This window comes from Heterocephalus glaber, unplaced genomic scaffold (genome assembly GCF_053883595.1).
Source record: "Heterocephalus glaber isolate CG9 unplaced genomic scaffold, H.glaber_assembly_v1.0 deba00001190, whole genome shotgun sequence".
Taxonomy (NCBI): Eukaryota; Metazoa; Chordata; class Mammalia; order Rodentia; family Bathyergidae; genus Heterocephalus; species Heterocephalus glaber.
The window spans coordinates 377,219-388,015 of NW_028258211.1; the positions used below are offsets into that span (position 1 = coordinate 377,219).

The 10,797-nt window shown below is 41.6% G+C and overlaps 1 protein-coding gene across 12 annotated transcripts in view; it reads left to right on the forward strand.

Moving 5' to 3' along the window:
• Mfsd6 (major facilitator superfamily domain containing 6) overlaps positions 1 to 10,797 on the forward strand; it is a 67,612-nt gene that overhangs the window by 23,853 nt on the left and 32,962 nt on the right. The gene's annotated exons all lie outside the window — the stretch shown is intronic.

Here is a 10,797-nt window from a genome sequence, read left to right on the forward strand (position 1 = left end):
ACAAAACCAATGAAAGCCTGCTGTTTCTTTGATATCATTAATAACTGTCAAGTGAATGGTACCTTGGTGTTCTTTGTGCTCTATTAATGGCTGTAAAATGTGCAGCCAGCTACTCTTAAACATTCCTTTTTGTAGAAAAGTATGACATCTCTATCCCTAAAATTTCAAGTTGCCATCACTAAAAGAAAGCAAATGTGTATATTTTGTTTTTGTGTGATAGTCTTTAAATCCACTCTTTCTGTAGGAAATCAAAAAGCAGAAATAGACAATGGCAAGAGTTGGAAAACATTTATTTTTATAGCTTTTGTTTCCTTTCTAATCGAGGAAGATGTTTTCTAATTTAAAGCTTCAACCTAGAATCATTCCTTTCTCCTAAACTGTTGTGCATATTTGTCCTTGTTCGGCTTGGTTTTACTTTGGGAGGCTGTGCCCTGCCTGTCTCTTTCTCAATCTTTGACCCCTTTGTTGTCATTAAACAAAGTCAGGCACTGTGTGATGGTGCCCAGCTCCACAGAGTCCCTTCGGCTCAACCAGTGGGACCGGCTGAAAAGGAACCTTCTTCTGGCAAGGATGGGGAATGCCCTTCAGCCTTGGCCGGCCACATTTGCATTCTCAGCTGTGTGGATGCACTGTGATGACTTAGAGACTTCTCTACAGCCAGGGTTTATGAGCGATCTCATTGCTAATAGTACTTTTAGAACCAGTGATTCATCCCAGTGATGTGTTGCCAAGGAGGGAAATTCCTAGATGTCATTTTTCATCAGGTGAACCCTAACTTAGTACAGAATGTGCATGTAGGTTCTGTTTTCAAAGATATCATTGGGTTCCTCTCACATTCTCTTCTGCCTTTGCCTTTTATCTGTAGTAGATGTTTTCATAAATCCTAGTGGGTTCATGACTACTTTTGATAATTGCATAAGCATGTAGTTGTGTTTTTCTTTTTTGAGTAGTATGTGTTACTCATTACTTTGAAAAACCTATTGTTCACTTACCCTTAATTTTCTGATTTTCTGTATAAAAAACATCCGCTTTCTTATTTATTTATTTATTTGTTACCAGGGATCGAACTCAGGACCTTGCACTTGGGAGGCAGGCAGCAGAACCACTGAGCTAAATCCCCGGCCCCTCCTTTCTTATTTAACAATGTAATGGAAGAAGGTGGCCCTGTGGTCACAGGAACCTACTGGGGTCCCATCAGAACATGGTCATGTGCTGCTTCTGTATTTGGATTCTGTCCATTAAAAAGTATTGATTATTTTAAATACAGTTTAATGAGTATGATAGCTGACGTAAGATTATGCCACATTTGTACTCAGACAGAATGGATCTTTTGCTCTTGATGACAATTTTGAGAGTCCAAACAGGTGGTGATTGCTGAGATTTAAGAGTTTCTAAGTATAGTGGTGACAGCTTAAATTTTAATTGGAAGAATACCATGTTAAAAAGCTGAGGAATCCTTAGTCTTTACGTTTTCCTTGTAGGATCATAAAGGGAGATCTTTCTGGGGCCATTATGTATTCCTGTACATTTTTTCAGTATTCACTATCATATTAGGAGTTTTAAGATTCAGCACTACCATAAAAAAATTGTATATACTAACATAGAAGCATATGTTCACAAATTCTTTACATAGATTCAGACTGAAGAAGAATTTATACCAGAAAACAGTTTTTAAAAAATAGCACATTCAGGGCCAGGGATTAGCTCAGTGGTTCTGCCACTTGCCTTGAAAGCACAAGGACATGAGTTTGATCCCCAGAACCAAAAAAAAAAAAAAAAAAAGCACATTCCAAGCCACATAGTGGCAGTAGTGGCAGTGTTTTACAGTTTGGGCCCAGATTTTCAGGGAATAATGTACTGGCCTAACACACACACACACACACACGCACACGCACACGCACGCACACACGCACACACACACACAATAGTAAATGATTTTGGGTTTTGGCCCTGGATTATGTCCTCTAAAAAATAACTTTCTCAGGGAAATAACTTAATGCTTATACTAAGAGAATAAATTTCTTTGTACAGAAAGTACATTTTTAGGCCCATTTATGTAAGGATAATTAACTAGACGTATCTTATGTGTCTTAGCTGAATATTTCAACTCTTATGAATAGGAGTGTGACCAACATCAATAGTAATAGTGCTTTGTAAATTTGTAAATCATTGTTATCCAATGGTATTTGATTTAAATTTATTTTCATTTTAAGAGACATGTACATCTCCTAGAGAAGTTTAACCTAAAATTATTTTTTATCTTTGTGGTACTGAAGATTGAACCCAGGGCCTTTGCACTGAGATACATATACATACCCAGACTTTTTTTCTTTTTTTTTTTTTTTAATTTTGAGACAGAGTCTCACTAAGTCACTAAGTTGCAGGTTGTAGGTGTGTCTCCACACCCAGCCTTCACCCCGAAATTCTTCCATCTAAGCTCAGTTTTACCCGGCACTTAGTATGGAGAAGGGATAATGTGTCACCTATTTGAGCTATGAATTACTACTTAATAGCCAAGTATCTAAATGGGCTGGCTCAGTTTGCGAAAGAAGGGAATATGTGATGCATACAGCAAGAGGAGGAGCACCAGGCTTTCCCGAGAGGACACTGCAGGAAAAGCCGGGAGAGGTGGCGAGGGGCTGGCCCCCACTCAGCGGAGGGTGCACAGGAGTTGGTGTGAGTGGGCAGTCACTGGAGAAACAGCGAGAAGAGGGAGACACTGCAGTGGGGGTGACCGATTTGAACCAGTCCCTGAAAGACGGAAGGATTGGGTCTGTCTGTGTTTTCTGTTTGTTTGGTGTTTTTTTCTTTGCTTCACCCATCTCTTCATGCTACCTACTGGTCCTGGACTTGCTGGCTCTCAGACTGTCCTCTGCCTGTACAGAGAGTGCTTCCGGGACCCGGTGTCCTGTCTTCTGCTGGCTTCAGCTATGCATTGTTCTCCAGTAGCAGACTCCCCAGAAGGCCTCTTCAAGCTCAGGCTGCATCCAGCCCACTTACCTCAGACCCTCCAGGCCTGCGTACTTCTAAAAGCCCCCTCCTAGGTTCCAGTTTGCTGCCAAGGTTGAGAACCAGCGAGTTCATGAGGGGCGTAGGTGAGAGGAGGATGGGAGGGAGGCAGACAGAGGAAACTCTGGGCAGTTTCCTGTCTTTCTAGTGCATGCAGTGTATCTGTGTGACTTTGGATATGGTTCTCCTGCTCCCTCCGGGTGGTTCTTTCCTGCTCTCTGGTAGTTCCCTCACTGTGCATGAGCTCGGAGTAAGAGGTGGAATCTCTGGGCACTCTCTGGGTCTCTCCACTCCAGGGCTCATCCTGGCCCCCGAAATCTCAGCCCTGTCTCTTCCACTCCATGCCCTGTCTATCCCGAAGCTTCCCTCCAAGACAGCGCTGCATCTCAGCTGTGGATCCACCCACAGCGGGCAGCCTGGGCCTGGGCAGCATCTCCACCCTAACCTTATCCTTCTGACCTGGCTGTGTGGGGGCTGCCTGCAGCTCTCCAGGTCTCCGACCAAGTCCTTGAATGAAGACCGATGGGTGCCCGGTTCCCTGATGGCAGCCACCTCCCTCAGCTCCCTCCACTGCTCAGGACTCCTTATGGCAGTCACCACAGTGAGGAAAGAGCTCAGAAATAAAACTCAGTTCCTGACTCAAAAACAAAGCAGTGGTGGGCCTTAACTCTTCTTTCCCTTTTGATCTCTTAAGGGAGGATTAATTCTTTTATAAAATTTTTACCATGGTAAAAAACAATGTTCTAAAAGGTTCTGTTTTCATAACAAATTGAATTTATCACTTGGGAGATAAAACTGGTAGAACGGTTTGGATGTGAGAGATGAGGCGGAGACCCATCTTCGGCTTGGTGTGCCAGGTCCTCTAAATCTAATGGAAATTCAGAAAAGAGATGTAGATTGGGGAGGCAGGAGCATAATGATCATGAATTTAGTGTTGGGTTTAATTTGAAACTGAAGCATCTGGGGGGTATCAAACAATTACTATTAAAAGCTTAATACCTTAATGGAGAGGTTAGGGTTGTGGATACAGTTTGGGGACAGTTAAACCACAAATATGGGTAAGACTGTCAAGGACATTGTGAGGGCTCAGGAGAGCAATGAGCCATGGAAAATCAGTTATTGTTGTCTCCAAGATATCATTCCCAATTTCTGATCTTATTGAAGTGTTGGTCTATGCTTTATTGCTTAGAGTAAGTATTCTTGTGCTTAGCGTTACCGTGCATACTTGGTGTTATCAGGGATCGTGGCGTTTTGGTCTTTACTGCAGCCTGTGTCCACCTCTTGCTTCAGGGGCAGCTGGCTGTCTGAGCACCCTCTGCACCAAGGCCTGAGCCAGCACCTGCTGTGGGTGTTTATAAGTGGACCCAAGACATAAGCAAGGGAGAAAGAAAATAAAGCAGGAGAATAAGGAAAAGAAAGGAAAGCAGAGAAAAGAAATAGCTGCTCTCTCCAGGGAAAGATTTCCTCCTGTTCTTACTTATGAAAGGCAGGATTAGTATTACATGATGGATACAAACATGGTCTCAGAGTCTGATTGCCCGGTTCAGAGCCTGGATCTGCCACTTGAAACCTAATGGTCTTTGACAAGTGACAGAATTTTCTTGTATCTCTTTTCTGCCATCATTAAATAAGTATATTATTAGTACTATTTCAACTTTTTTTTAAAATGAAGACTAAATGAGATAAAATATGGTAATTGCCTACAGCGCTGATTAGCATATATGCCGCAGACCAGCTGCAATCGATGTCGATGTAGGGTAGGAAGGGATGTCCTGGGCCAGCGATGAGAAAAGAACCTTCTCAAGCAATGTTCAGGTTCCCTCTGATAAGTCTCAGGGTCTGATTTATTTTTATATCTTTAAGCAATAGCTGGGAGGCATTGGGCGGAACATGTTTACATTTTAAGTTGCCTTAGCAATTTCTATTGAAGTAAAGGTTATTTTTTGTTAAATAAAGTACAATTCCTCTAAGCTGTTTTATTTTATTGAACATCATGAATACATATTTAAAAATTACAGTTGTCCCCTTATTTACCCACACCTAAACAGAACAGAAAGTAACTTAATCAAAATCTTTATATCAGCGGGGGTACAAGCAAGATTTAATCAACTAAGTGTCAAACTTGTGGTCACCAGCTGGCCCTTGAGAAACTGCACAATGGTTAATATAGTTTGCTATTAGCTCTCTATTTTTCTTTACCTCTGTTCATCTTAACTAAATGTCATTTAAGTTCATAGTCCATGAGCAGGAGATATTTACAGCACTTTGAGAAATATTGAGTAACTTGCCTCCTTAATGCATTTACCTGTCTTAACTTTCTTTCTTTTTCCCATTTTCCACTGTTTCTTACATCTAAAATCTGTCCTTTCAATCTCTTTATAAGACCCCTTTAGTAAAAAGAATGTCAGCAATAAGAGGGGGAGTTATAGTAGTGGGGGAAACGGGGTTTTAGGAGAGGTTTCTTTAGGAGTGGATGTGGCAATAGAACTAAGAGAAACAGGAATTTGGGACTTGTGAGCCATATCAGATTTTAATATATCATTACCAATTTGCCTCATGGAGAGTTTGTTGTTAGTCACAAACACAATGACTCCTATGATCAGAGTAACAATTATAAACATTACGGCAAGAAAAAATAAAACATGAGGGTACGATGTGTTCCACCCTTTCTTTCCCCCAGCTGGAATTTTGTCAAGCAACAATGGAGGTCGGTTGGGCTTCGCCACATATATTAGGAGTTCAGCTAATTTATTATTTGTCAATCTTCTGATACATTGTTTATAACTACAAGACCCATTAAATATAATAAAAGTACAAATCTCAGAAGTGTACAGATCATTAAGGCTGCCAAATCAAGATGTTTGGGGTTTTCAGAAAACCTAATATTCCCCCTTCACAAACACTTTGGTCAAATTGGGATTGCTCTTGCCAGTTTATGACTATAGATTGTCAAAAGAAATGGAATTGTATTAAATTGGAAGTGCACCACCAGATATAGCTTTTATATTATAGAATGCTTTGTTCTTACAAATCATATAATGGCCTTAGGGGATTGGTCTAGTCTTAAAGTTAATTAGTACTAGAAAATGAAGTACTTTTGTCTTCTAGAATTTGCAGGTGTACGTGAGAAACTGGTGATTTGGTATATACTGGCAAGTTAATGAGATAAAGCGGGATGACTCTTACCACTGGTAAGACGAGGAGGCCCTCTGGCCCGTATTTTCCCTCTGGAGTGGTGTGTGGAACTGACCGTGGCTTCAGGTTTGAAGCATGACTGTCTTTAGTGATGGCATGAGAGAGGAGAGGTCGGCCACACCTGCGGCTCCCTGTGACATCAGGACCAGGTTTGGGAATGGGAAATGAGCGAGTCCTCTACTGTGGTCAGTTGGATTTTATTCACAAGATCTGAGTGAGGTGACTGCAGACTTGAAGAGACTGTTGTATTCTTTGCTTTTTGTGTAAGGAGACTTTAGGGTTCTTCTGAAGTTTTCCTTGTCATCATTCTCCATAGCTCAGCTTTGGGTTTTTTAAAATCCTATTTGTTCGATTTTTATATAAAATGTACAGTAAAGCACAGAAGAAAACACATGTCAGGCCACATCAGCCAAATATTTCTATAGGGATTAACAATTTCATCATTTTGGGTAACTTTATTGTTAAACTTTTTTTTTTTTTTTTTTGGTGCCGGGGATCAAACTCAGGACCTTGCGCTTTCGAGGCAGGCAGCGGAACCACTGAGCTAAATCCCCAGTCCCTGTTGCTAAACTTTTGAAAGTGAGTTTTTGGGTCTGTCAAGCAATTTCCATTTCTTTCAAAAGCAATCGTTTCACAAAGACAAAGTTGTAGGTATTATTTTAAGTTTCAGTCTTTTTATACAAAATCACATAGTGGCAAGAAGGGACATAACTGTTTTCCTTTCAAAAAATTATTCTGGATATTTTGATAAATTGACTCTAGCATACTAATCTGAGTACATTAGAGATGAAACGGGCCAGGGCCCTCAAGAGAAGGCTTCCACCCTTCAGGCTGGCCTCGCAGGCTGACCCGGCTCCCCCAGCTGTGCCCCTCACTTGGTTGCGTCATCTTGGTCGTGCTGTGCAAGCAGACCTTGGTTCTAGTCACCTGTAATCAGGCTGGCAATACTCACAGGGATATTGGAGAAAAGTTCATTGAAATTTACGTAAAGCACGTGGTGTGGGGCCAGGCAGTAGCAAGGCCGTGGAAAGCATCAGGAGCTGTTGCAGTTGCCGTCACTGGGACGGTATTTGGTGACACTGAAGAGTTGGTTGTTTCTAACTCATCAGCGTATTTAAGAGCATAGAATCTACATATTTCACAGACGAAACCATAGACTCAGATGTGTTCTGTGCTACTTTTTCATAATTTCCTCCTCCTCCTCCTCCTTCTCTTCCCTGTCCTCCTCCTCCTTGTCCCCCTTCCTTCTCTTTCCCTTCATCCTCCTCCCCTCCCCTCTCCTCCTTTCTGGCTCCTCCTCCTCTTTCTTCTCCTGCCCCCCCCCTTCCTCTTCCAACACACTATGCCCTGTTGGAAGGGCTAGAATGTTGTGGGCTTGCTATCCTTTCTCAACACTGTTCCTCAGAACACAGAGGATTTGAGTAACTGGTTCTTCATGTTTCCCACAGATGGGACATAGCACCATGCAAGATGCAAAAAAGGGAAAATAATTCATTTCCTATGGTGCAGACTTAGAACGTAAGACCTTATTCCTCTCTTGGTGCCTTGATTTAGAAATTTTACTTGCAGAATCAGTTGGAAGAAACATCATACATGCTTCTTTTTTCATTAGAATAATTGCTTTCAAATAATTCCTGACATGGTAAAATGGAAGGAGTTAATGCTTCCTATAGGTGATTGTCTCCATGGAAAGAAGTAAGGCCATTTTCCCCTTTCCCTTTAAACTCTAAGGATTACAGAGCTATGACTTGTGAGCAGTTGTCGTCGTCTTCCTCCTCTTCTTCCTCCTCTTCTTCCTCCTCTTCTTCCCCCCTTCTTCCCCCTCCCCTCCCCCTTCCCCCCTCCCTCCCTCCCTCCTCCTCCTCCTCCTCCTCCTCCTCCTCCTCCTCCTCCTTCTCCTTCTTGTAGGTAATTTGCAAAGGAGATAGAGCATGTATTAGCACTGGTGCCAGAAGGGGAAAATGTGTTACCTACTTATCTTTTGGCCAGTTGAGTATGAATTTCAATATTAAATATTTGTGATTAAGTTTTAAAAATTCCACCCACACAATAGCACTCTCTCAAAGTGATAATACCTTTGTTGCCACCCTATGATCCCCAAGGTGCCCCTGTCCTGTGATGAGATTTACTTCCCTGAGACCAAGCTTCCATTTGCCCACACTGATCTTCGTCGGAAGGAAATTCCACTCATTGTGGAATTCTTACAAACCCTGAGGAATTCTCGGTTCTGTGCATAGGGATGCCAGGGGGAGGCACGGTGTCTGCCAGGCTGCAGTTTGGGAGTCTTCTAGGTCTCTCAACTCCCAGTAGAGGACTCTGCCCAACAGAAAGGCACTGGCTGACTTCTGTCAAGTCCTTTTGTCCCATTGCTACAGCTCCCTAGCTTCCTGAACAGTCAACCCAGTTGGCAAGTACTTCTGCCTGGAGAAGTATTTGTCAGGAGTAAAACTGGCTCAGTGACTCGTTGGGATTTAATTTCTGACAAAAATTTTGGGCAATGCCGATTGTGTTTCCAAAATTGAAGAGAAGTGAGGCCACATTTGTTGTTTAAAGAAGCTAATAAAACATGAACTATGAAGTAGAAATTCCATCTCGGCCCAAGATAGGAAATCTATGGTAGCTGGGCATTTATTGTTTGTAGTAAGCTTGTTTGGAGTCAGCTTGACCTAGGACTGGGCTGGGATAGCCAGAGATCATACTTAGTCCTGGTCTCTGTGCCATTAATCTTGGGCTTTAAAGCGGTGCTCACATGTTAACTTGTAGAGAGTCATCGAAGACTGTATTGATTCTAATTCAAAATGAGCCAGATTTTAGGTGGTTATGGATGGAGGGACCCGAAGGTTTTAGCAGGGATTCAAGGATGCCCCAGTGTGTCGCTCTCAGAATGTAGCTGGCTTGTGCAGGCCTCTTTAAGACAGGTCGCGAGCCATCACCACAGACATTTATTAAGAGCCCTAACATGTAACACAGTCCTGAGTGTTTTAGAAGAAGCCAAGCAGGTGCTCTTCCTGTCTGATTCATAGGCGCAGTGAAAAACACCTTACAGGCCCGTCTTGACATACCAAAGTATAAAAATACTAGTGCATTTGGGTGAATCTCAGATGGATTTACGATGTTAACACAACGCGTTGCTCTAACAGCTAATTAGAGCTTTTCTAATTGGAGAACACAGATTTAGGGACTTAAATTTTTGCTTTGTTTGATTTTAGACAAAAGTGCAGTCCACAGTGTACTCTGAGATGTGAATGTTTGATTGAGAGACCATGAGACTAGGTCAGTGTGAGCTCGTAATTATTGGATTTTATTTTTCATTTTGTACAGACTGGAGAGGACTGGAACTGTTAAAAATAGAAACAGTGCTGGATTATTCCTGTCTTTCTGTGTCCTTAATTAATACATGGAGGATACACAGACTTACTAATATCATAGCACTTACAACAAACAAAGGAAAACCAGAGAACAACACATCTGGTGATTTTAAAAGATGTCACATATAAAGTAAATTGTCTATATGCTCCTTAGTGCCATGGTTTCAGGGTGTGGTGATAGCAAACTACCATCTTTTTAATGGCTTCCATAAGCAATAATTGTAATTGTACCTATTATTACTTACAGGTGGGTAGATTTCTATTTTCCTATTCCTTTCCTTTTTACCTTCAAAGACACTGATACCCATTTTTACAGAAAAAACCTCCTAGAGCCATTTTAAATATAGATTTTTATCATTAAATTGTAAGCTGTAGAATGTCAAAAATAGAAGCATTTATGATCTGGAATTGAAAGGGAGTAATTTGATTGTTGTAGTTCCTTGAAAGAATATCTTTGCAAAGAAATACATTACCATATTATATCATAGCTACCAGGCTGACTTATTAGTAACATCACTACTTATAATTGAGCTATTCATGGTTCAGAACAAAAGGCTATTGTTGCAAGGTGTAGTATAAATGAGTCCAGGGCTTTTAGTTATGGTGGTTGCTTTCAGTTTTACCTTCCACCATCATTGGCTGGGTAGCTTGAGGCACTTGCTGCACTAAAGACAGGAGGACTGCTGGGGATTTAGCTCAGTGGCACCACGCCTGCCTTGCAAGCACAAGGTCCTGAATTTGATCCCTGGTACTGGAAGAAAAAAAACCCAGCAGGACCAACTGCATTTGTGCCATAGATTTGGTGGCTATAGACTGTCACCTTCTAACAGTGGGTAAGGTGGTTGGTGGTCAGTGTCCCCCAGGACAAGCATAGAGACAGACCCATAAACTCATTTTCTATATGACTACCATGGAGACTAGTTTAGCAGTCTATGGTGATGTTCAAGTTGGAATTCTCTAGGACCTAAATACTGCATTTTAAGATAAAGTCTTGACTAGAGGAACCCTAACGCACATGCCCAAAGACATGTACTTTGCTTATGAGCTTACTCCAGTTTTCTTACAGTGAAAAGCAGAAACAATCTAAATAGCCATTGATTGAGGAAAGGGTACATCCAATCGAGTAGAGTCATAAGATGGAATAGCAAGCAGTTAAAAGAAATAGACTGGGTCAGTATGAAAGCTCTCAAAAATATATTGAATGGAGGGAGAAAGCAGGTTTCAA